This window comes from Mandrillus leucophaeus, unplaced genomic scaffold, assembly GCF_000951045.1.
Source record: "Mandrillus leucophaeus isolate KB7577 unplaced genomic scaffold, Mleu.le_1.0 Scaffold406, whole genome shotgun sequence".
NCBI classification, from domain to species: Eukaryota; Metazoa; Chordata; class Mammalia; order Primates; family Cercopithecidae; genus Mandrillus; species Mandrillus leucophaeus.
Genome location: NW_012104321.1, coordinates 1,064,622 through 1,074,278, shown reverse-complemented (window position 1 = coordinate 1,074,278; position 9,657 = coordinate 1,064,622). Strand labels below are relative to the sequence as shown.

General features: G+C 36.8%; 1 protein-coding gene across 2 annotated transcripts in view; it reads left to right on the top strand.

The window, feature by feature from the left end:
* The first annotated feature begins 5,867 nt into the window (after nt 1–5,867).
* Nucleotides 5,868–9,657, top strand: part of CCSER1 (coiled-coil serine-rich protein 1) — a 721,948-nt gene continuing 718,158 nt past the window's right edge. For both annotated transcript variants that reach the window (XM_011992176.1, XM_011992177.1), the window contains exon 1: nt 5,868–6,180. The gene's annotated coding sequence lies outside the window, so the exon portion shown is untranslated. The remainder of the gene's footprint in view (nt 6,181–9,657) is intronic.

The window sequence follows — 9,657 nt, the reverse complement described above, 5'->3', positions numbered from 1 at the left end:
AGTTTTTCACATATATAGGTTCACGTATCCACCACCACAGTCAAGATGCTGAACAGTTCCAGCACCACAAGGGTTCCTCCTCTTCCCTTTGTATAACTACACTCATCTCCCTTCTGTTCCCCCATTCCTAACCCCGTGCAATCACTAACATATTCCTCATTTCTAAAATTTTGTAGTTTCAAAAATGTTGTATAAATGGAATGATACAGTCTGTAACATTTTTGATTGACTTTCCCTATGTGTTTTAAATAATTGATAGGTATTTTTTTTCACTATGGATTTTGGTCAAAAGACTGTTAAGTATGTGATAAAACTCAATATTGGTTTTCCTGTTAGAGATTCAGGGTAAATTTGTACTTCTTTACATTTTAGCATTTATGGATATTACTAACTCTTCATTATTTTTATTGATGGAGCGACCTGAGACCCAGTTGCATGGTACAGAATACGACAGACTACAAACAAGAAGTATGTGACTGTGGGTCAGAGAAATATTGATTGCATTGCATTGATTTTTAACATGGATGATTCATGTGGACATTGATCATTGGAGTGTAATATGGACCAGATTATCTCAAGGGTGTCCCAAGTGAGAGACAGAGGTAGATTTGGCATGAGAATGTCTAGTAGTTTACATTATCTTGAGCCTACTTTATGACCTTTATGGACCCTTAACTGAATGGAATGTGTTAAATGTATACACTGTTAATCCAGTGATTTCAGTGAAATAATTTTGGATCTAGAAGAAACAATGTAACTTAAAAAATGTCTGTATTGCATTGAATATGACATGGGTCAAAGAAACTTGCTCATTGTAGGCCCAAATTATGGAATTTATTTTATGTGTCTTCTCAGCTTATTTGTCTTATGGGAAAGGAAATAAACAAAAATTAATTAATATTCTTCACAATTAGACCTTTATGACTTCAAGAAGGTAGATAATGTCTTTTACATCTTTGTATCTCAGTGCTTAGCTACAGAGAACATGCTCGGTAAATATGTGTCGAATAACTGTAGCGTATGAGATTAGGAAGTTGCTAATGTAAGTGCATATTATCCTAGTACTCTTTTCAGTCAATATTTTCTTCATGTGTTAGTAAGAGATAGGTTGGAATTTTTAGCAGTGGTATCATACAGATCTTTAGAGATTTTATATTTATCTATGTACAGAATGTAGCTAATCAATTTGAGTTCATAGTTAGAGCTCCAGTTCATCAGAAGATGGAGAAAAGGCAGACTCCTGAAGTTGACATATGACAAGGGGATTTCTATAGTTTGCATTTTATTCACTTTTCCCCAATGCCCCTTTCTATTCTCACTGCTTTGTGGGGTGTCAGTATCACCCAACAAACATTTGAAGTGATTTTGAAGATATTGTTATAAAACAGTAGTTGTAATGGATTACTCAGGGTGCTGCATTGTACAATAAAAATAGGCTTAAGTAGAAAACTAATGGCTACCTAGAAGTGTCTTTTGTGGCAGGAAATATTTTAGATAGTTTGTTCATTGCCTGTATTTATCATTTGCTGTCTCAGTCTATTATAACAATTTTTTCTTTCAATTCTCTAAATATTATAAAGAAACGATTACAGTGTGGAACACACATAATGACTAATACATGAAACACACACATATGTTTTATTTCACACTGATTCAAGATACATTCGATGGAGGAAGAGATTTCTGGCTTTTCCGCAGTTAATGTGTAATGTTTGGCGTGTAAATAGACACTCAAAACAGATTTTTTGAATAAATAAGTGGTAGTATTTGTAATTTAAAACTGATGCAGAGGGATGTGCCAGTTTCAGTACTTCAAGGACTCCATAAAGGCAGGATCATAATTTGCCTAGTTCTTATTAGTATATTTCTCAGTGACTCTGAATTTTCCAAGAACACCAGAAGCTTCTAGTCCTGGCTTGTGTACTCCAGCAGCTCTCAGTGGTTCAGTGTGCAGGCCCTTATCCCTCTCATATATACAACTTCCCAATCATAAGACAGGCCCATAAGATCCTGCAAAATTTGGTTCCACTCTTTCTGTTTCTACTATTCCTGAGTTTAAAATGACTTCCTTTTTTTTCTTTTTTTTTTGAGACAGTTCTCACTCCATTGCCCAGGCTGGAGTGCAGTGACACCATCACGGCTAACTGCAGCCTCGGCCTCCATGGATTCAAGCTACCCTCCCAACTCGGACTCCTGAGTATTTGGGACTATAGGTGCATACCACCATACAAGGCTAATTTTTTATTTATTTATTTTTTGTAGAGACAAGGTTTTGCCATGTTTCCCAGGCTGGTCTCAATCTCCTGGACTCAAGCCTTCTGCCCACCATGGCCTCCTAAATTGCTGGGATTACAGGCATGAGCCACTGTGCCCAGCCTAAAGTGACTTTCTGTTACCTATTCTAAAGTTAAGAAGAAAACAAAAATGGAAAAACAAGCAACTTAGACTATAACCTTCACTCTTGAGTGGGACAGATTTCTATAGATTCATTATCTCATTTGAGTCTTACAACAACCTGAGAAGTGGGCATTATATTATTTGGTAATTGAGAAAGTAGAGGCTTATAGAGACTATTAAGCTAGTCTAATGTCATAAGTGCTGGAACTAGTCTTTGGTCTTATAGCAATGAGATTCTAAAGCTATACAGTTAGGTTATTGCTGGATTTGTCTCTTCTGCCTTTGGTATAGAACCTACTTGCTCTATCTGGACCATCTCTATATCTATTGCTTTTTTCCTCATTTTTGTGTCTTTTCATTCCCTGGAGATTGATGCTACCGGTTTGATAACAGCTTTGCTTCAGTAGTGGATTAAAATTGGCCACAGATGCTTTGCTGCTTCTCTCATTAAGAAGTAGGGTCTATTTTTCCTGCTCTTGTACCCAGGAGGTAAACCTGTGACTTGCTTTGAATAATACAGTGTGGTGTAAGTAATATTATATCAGTTAGGGGCTCTAAGAGGGCTAGCGGCTATGACTTTCACTCTCTTGGACCCCTGGGCCATCATGTAGTGTGGTTGGCTACCCTATTGGAGATGCTGCGAGGAGAGTGAGAGAGATGCCTGGTTAGCTAGCAGTTGTTCCAGCTATCTCAGCTGAATCACCAGGTGTGTGAGTAGGGTAATTTTGGATTTCAGCCCCAAATGAGCCCGCAGAAAACTGCTTCTGCATGAATGGCCTATGTGAGATCAGCAGAAAAGCCAGCCAGCTGAGCCTTGCTCAAATTGTAAAATAAGCAAATACACAGTCGTGTTAAGCCATTAAATTTAGGAGTGTTTTGTTTTGTAGAAATAGATATCTGAAATACCCAGTGACTTACACATTTACTTCATCTCCATATACTGAAGACTGAGTTTCTGTCATCCCTATGCCTATCCCAAGATACTGGGCCCTCAGGCAAGGTGAGGTTCTAGTTTCTGTAGGAAAGGGAAAGAAATTTAAGGGATATGGGGTGTTAAAAATTAGACAAGTGAAGATGCAGTTGGTATAAGAAAATTAATTTCAACTATCTGAAGGCTGTTTTGCAAGAGGAATATAGTTGGTTTTGAGAATTCAAGGAATGGAAAGATCAAACACGTTGATAATCCACATATGAATAAATATGTTTAATTTCAATATGATGAAGCTTTCTTTACCGGTGCTTCACAAAGGGGCTTTGGCTTTCCACCTTGTTGAGATATGTGACTGTTGTGGAGGTTTGCTTCTTGGTCTTCCTTCAAGAAAGAACTTGTTCTTCAGCTATGACGAATACAGGTAGATGACAGGTCTTGGCTCCCAAACCTTTAGAATCCTCTGCAAGATTCAAGCTCAGGACGTGCTTTTCCAGATCATCTCCCAGCCAATGACTAAGCATGATGGGATTCTAGGGACCTGACCATTTCTTCCAATGTAGGATTCACTTGACCAGTTGTCTTTTTGGTAGAGTGCCACATGGGTTAGTCAAGACACTCTGGAATTTTTATTGCATTCCCTGCATTGTTCTCCGTGTCCAATTCTTCTTACCCTCTTTTTTCCCCCCACAAATGTTAGATATGCCTTGCAGTCTGAAGCCTTTCCTTGCATTAACCTTTTTTCATTCCCCTTTACATTTCCTGGTGTTACTCCCCAGCAGTCTCATACTTTTAACTCTGGCTCAGCATCTGCTTCTGAGCAAGGTGCAGTTGAGAGAACTAAAATGGCAAATCTGTCAGACTAATATGATCTGTAGCTTGTTTGCTTCTAGGTAGAGTTGGATAATCATTTTACAACAATTCTAAGAAAATTTAGTGCATTTTACTGCATGAGATGCCTTTTGAAGTAGAGAAGACACCTGTCTAAATCACCAACTTTATACTTTGGGAAATCTGTTTTCTGCCGAGTTTCAAAATTGCATTCGTCTTATGGTCCTTAAATTTACTTTACTTCCTAATATTCGTAACTACATAGAGTCATTTGAATCTGCTAAACATAGCACAAAAGGTGGAAATACATCACTATTTAGTAAAAGACGTCTATTTAAATAAAGCTCCTTGCAACATGTATTTAGCTATGAGGAATTTTCTGAGCAAGTAGCACTAACATTGAAGATTATTATAGAAAAAGGAGTAGAAATCATGATGCTATTTATTATGATTTGAAAACTATTTTTTATTTTATTCTATTAATATGTTTCAATATGAATGATGCACTCAAATCTTGGATAATTAGCACATAACAAATAACATAGATAATAAAAATCATTTGTTGGACACTATTAAACTGTACCTTTCTTATATATATTCTTTCTATTAAAATGTGCTGAAATTTACTTCGTAATCTTGAGTTGTAATAAAGTGTTTTAAGGTTACTTTTAAAAAATGTTGTGCTTATGTGATATGAATGGAAAACAAATACTTTGGAGGTTTGAAATTATAAAATCAGAAAATAATATTAGGCAGCCTTTGTATTCCCAGACCTCTTGTATTTATAGAGGGGGATCTAGGACAAAAATAATTGCCCAAACATAACATTCATAACATTTCTCTGAGTGAGCCTCTGCATACTCCAGCCTCTCTTCTACTTCTTGTTTTTTTTTTTTTTTTTTTTTTCCTTTTGAGATGGAGTCTCGCTCTTGTCGCCCAGGCTGGAGTGCAGTGGCATGATCTTGGCTCACTGCAACCTTTGCCTCCCCAGCTCAAGCAATTCTCCTACCTCAGCCTCCCAAATATATGGGATTACAGGTGCCCGCCACCACACCCAGCTAATTTTTGCATTTTTAGTAGAGATGAGATTTCACCATGTTGGCCAGGCTGGTCTTGACCTCCTGACTCAGATGATCCACCCGCCTTGGCCTCCCAAAGTGCTAGGATTACAGGCCTGAGCCACTGTACCTGGCCTAACCTATCTTATTCTTTTGAAAATAATTTCGGAGTCCCACAGGTCTTCTGTGAGACCTGGTGGGAAGAAATAGGCCTCACAGCACACTGAGTTTTTGAGTTGCCCTCCACATTTTTAAAGTTGATCATTATTGAGTCCCTGTTATCTGACAGATACTCTCATAAGTTATTTATTTAAATTATCCCATTAAACATTATCACAATCATATTAGATGGGGACTGTTATTATTTCCATCTTACACACAAGAAATTTGAGGCATAGAGAGGTTAAATAATTTGAGCAGTGTCACTGTAATTCACTTTTAAAAATTATTTGATATATTACATGGCAGTGCTTGGTTTTAACCCAGCTATGACTGGCTGTGAGGTCCATCCCATCATGCCCATTATGTTACCTCGACTTTTATATTGTCCTACTTCCCTCGCTGTGCTCTCAGTCACTGAGAGATGAAAGTGCTGCTAGTTGGCATAGAAGAAACTGCTGCTGCTGCGGCTTCTACTGTTGTCTGCCATCTCTGTTACCATCAAGACCCGGGCTGTGTATGCTCAAGGTGCAGGGAGCTAATGTATAAGGAGTTAAAGGAACTCTTGCTGCTGCCAAATATGTTGTTATCACTAACTGCACCACTGCTGTCATTAGTGCTGCTGCCAACACTGCAAGCCCTGCTGCTGCCAGTGCCAATTCTGCTGATGCCTGGGGCTCTCCATGTCCCAGGGTGATTCTGTAGACAAGCAGCTGCTTTTAGATTTCACTTGCTCATTACCTGTAGATCCTTTGCCTTAGGACTCAAGGTTAAGCCCATGAAGCCTGGGATAGAACACAATTGGAGGTATGTTTTATCTTCCCTAGCATCTGGGACAACTGGCCTTGAACCAAACATGTGCACCTCGTTTTTCTTTTCCCTTCTTCCTCTGAGATTTCTTTTCCCAGAGGCTCTTTCTTATTTCATGCAATGCTCCACTAGCCCTGGAAACAGGAACATAAACACTCGAACCCTAGAATGAACACAATTTAGTCTTAACTACATTTGATATTTTAGGTTGAAAGAAATAAAGCACTCACATCTCATAATCCTGAACACATATAAATTTACACTTAGTTATCTGTGCAAAAATTGAATCATGATAATTATTAAAGAATTACTATGCAAGTGTAGATAACTTTGGTATAAACCAGGAGTGGTTTCAGTGTGCTTTTGTAAAAAAAATACTAGAGTTCAAAAATTCAGGTCTATCTTTGAAGCTCTATCAATAATTCATATACCTCATATCAAAAAGCTTACCAACGGACAAGATTATTTTGTTAGTGGGAGTGGTTTACTTTTTACTTTTGCTTCCAACCCTAACTCACAAGAAGGGCAATAGTCTATAAAAGCTAGAAAATAAGAAAATAGCATTCAAATTTACAAACCTCTGTTTACTAAAAACATGCAAAACAAATGATTTTTTTTTTTGAGACAGTGTCTCGTGTCTCCCAGGCTGGAATGCAGTGGCATGATCATGGCTCACTGCAGCCTCGACCTCCCAGGCTCAAGACATCCTCCCACCTCAGTGCCCCCAAGTAGCTGGGACTTCAGATGCATGCCACAATGCCTCGCTAATTTTTAATTTTTTGTAGAGATGGGGTCTCCCTATGTTGCTTATGGTGCTCTTGAACTCCCGAGTTCAAGCAGTCCTCCCGCCATGACCTCGCAAAATGTTGGGATGACAGCCGTAAACCACTGCGCCTGGCTAAAATAAATAATTTTTAAATGGAGGAAAAGAATCTTACGTCGTTTAATTCTTTATTGTCTTAACTGAAAGCAAAAGCCTGTTTGAACTTTTTTTAATCGAGAAAAGCATATGGGGAGAAAAGAGCTCTAAGTTCCATGCCAGATGCTAAAAAAAAAAAAAATTGTTTACCAGTAGTCTAGTGGGGCAGGGGGTAGGGGTAAAAGAAAAAGTTGTATTAAAATCTTGATGAAGGTATTCTGCATCAAGGACTATTTTATTCTTAAGGGCGAAACAATCTATTTTTTTGTTTGAGGTCAATGAAAGTTTATGTTTTTATCCCACCTGGGATAATAACAATTGAGAGTTTTGTGTTTTATTTTTTCTAATTGAGAATATGGTGATTGGTAAATAATATGGTAAGTAATTTGCATTTAGAATAAGGTGAGGTTCTTGGTTTTCCAAATTATTGATTTGTGGAATGAATTTGCATCTAGACTTTTTTTTTTCCAGTAAATTTCATGAGAAATGTAATTGTTTTTAGGAATGTAATTTTATTAAAAACTTTAAATGTGAGAATTTTGGGATGTATTCATATTTAAAGTTATCATAACATGTTAGATGTTGTCATACTGTGTGTATATGTGTATTCTGTGTGTCTGTGTGTATGTGTGTATATTTAGCGGACATTTGTTTTTAATTGATTAGGTTTTCTTAATTGTAAAGTTGGAATGAAAGAAAAATGTATTAGTATATGATGCATGAAAAACAAACCAGTGATGCTATTGTGTTTAAGCATCTCTATATGGATATGGGTTTTGTTATATTTTGCGAGCTACATACCAGAGTATATTGTAAGGAACTCTATTTATATGTAAAATAAAAATGAGAAAGCAGTGCAGAGAGAAATGAAATATAATTGCCTTACATTTCTGATTCTCCTTCATTTTTAGTTTTTAATGGAAATTTCTGTCTTTTGTCTGCATGAAGATGCTAATGTTCTCTTAATGTACTTAAAATTGTAGAGTAAGAACTTTGAAATTTGTAGGAAGACAAATGGCATTTATAAATATTAGTGTTTATGAGTACTTAATATCCCCTCTGTCATCTGCATTTAATGTTTTCATTTCCTTTTAACAATATGCATAAGAACTCATTGTGCTGTGCTTAGAGTTTTTTTACTAGATAGAATTTTTTTCTTATCCTCTAAACCTGTTTAAGCAGATGAGATTTGAAAGTAGTTGAATTCAGAGCTCTTACTTGAGCAGAGTGTTTCGCAATAGCTTTTCCAAGAAAATTTTAAAAGATTAAAATCAATTTTAATCTTTGTCGTATAGACCACAGAAACTTTCATTCATACATCCTTAGAAAATTAAAACAAGACAAAATAACAATTTGGGAAATAATCAATTAAAACCATAACTATATGGGGAATCTTTGGAAATGGAAGGCTCACAACCTACATATATATGAAGCCAGTATTGTCTGAACTGAATTCTACCACAGGGTGGACTTTTTTTTTTAAACGTCTGAATTGATTAACCTGTGAAAGGAGAACTTTAAATTAAAAATAATGACAGCACCTTAATCATGGTGATTTTACTGAAAGACTACTACCATATCAAGATGCATTCTAGGTTTCCAGAGTAGTGGCAGCTACCAAACATCAACATTTTTCCCTGAGAATAGGTTTAGTGTAGTGTGTTTTTCAAGGACAAGTTGCTCAGTTATTGTCTCAGTGAGCCCTGCTAGTTAATATTCAACAGTTTTCTTAATCAAAATTGTGGTCTTGCTCCCTAGAGTGTTTGTGAAAATGATTGTATGTTTATCAGAGCCTTCAACAGCAGAAACAGAGAATTCCTGGGCTAGGTGCTGCTAATGAGAACCTATTGGAATCTGAGGGTGCTGATAAGAAAAGGAAAATGCTGTCAGAATACATTGTTTATAAAAAAATAATTACTATAGCTCAAAAAGTCAAACCTTTTCTTGAAGCCCTCGTACCTTACATAACTTCAGTTATTTATCTGGGATAATGGGGAGGCAGGGGTATGGTGATATCCAGCAATCCACTCCAGGAATGGTATCCCAGTGATCAAGTAGTCTGGGGATTGCTTCTGTAGCATACCTTATTAAGGGTCTTCACAACATGATTCCTTTAGATTACAAAAAGGTCTTAATGAAGTAGAGCTTGTGAGGCATTAGAGAGCTCAGTCTGGCATTCTACAAATGGTATTGAAGACTCATCTGGGAAAAACAAGCTTTGCCAAATAAAATAATGCAACAGCTAACATTTTCTATGAAATATTGTGCCTACGATGCAGGTTTTGTTACTGCTTTTGTTTTTAATCCCAAACTGTTTTCTACTGTCAGTTGATACTGCCCTTGAAACAGAGCTGTCCTGGTTCAATGTGACTTTTTCTACCATGGGTACCTATTACTTCCTTCTTACATCCCCTCAACTCGTGCACACATACACACACATATATCTGAAAGAATCAAGGATGCGTAGTTTGAGTAATATGATCTCTGTAATACTATAAAGAACATTTACTTTTGGATTTGTTTTGTTTTGTATGTAATGAGCTCTATGGGAATTA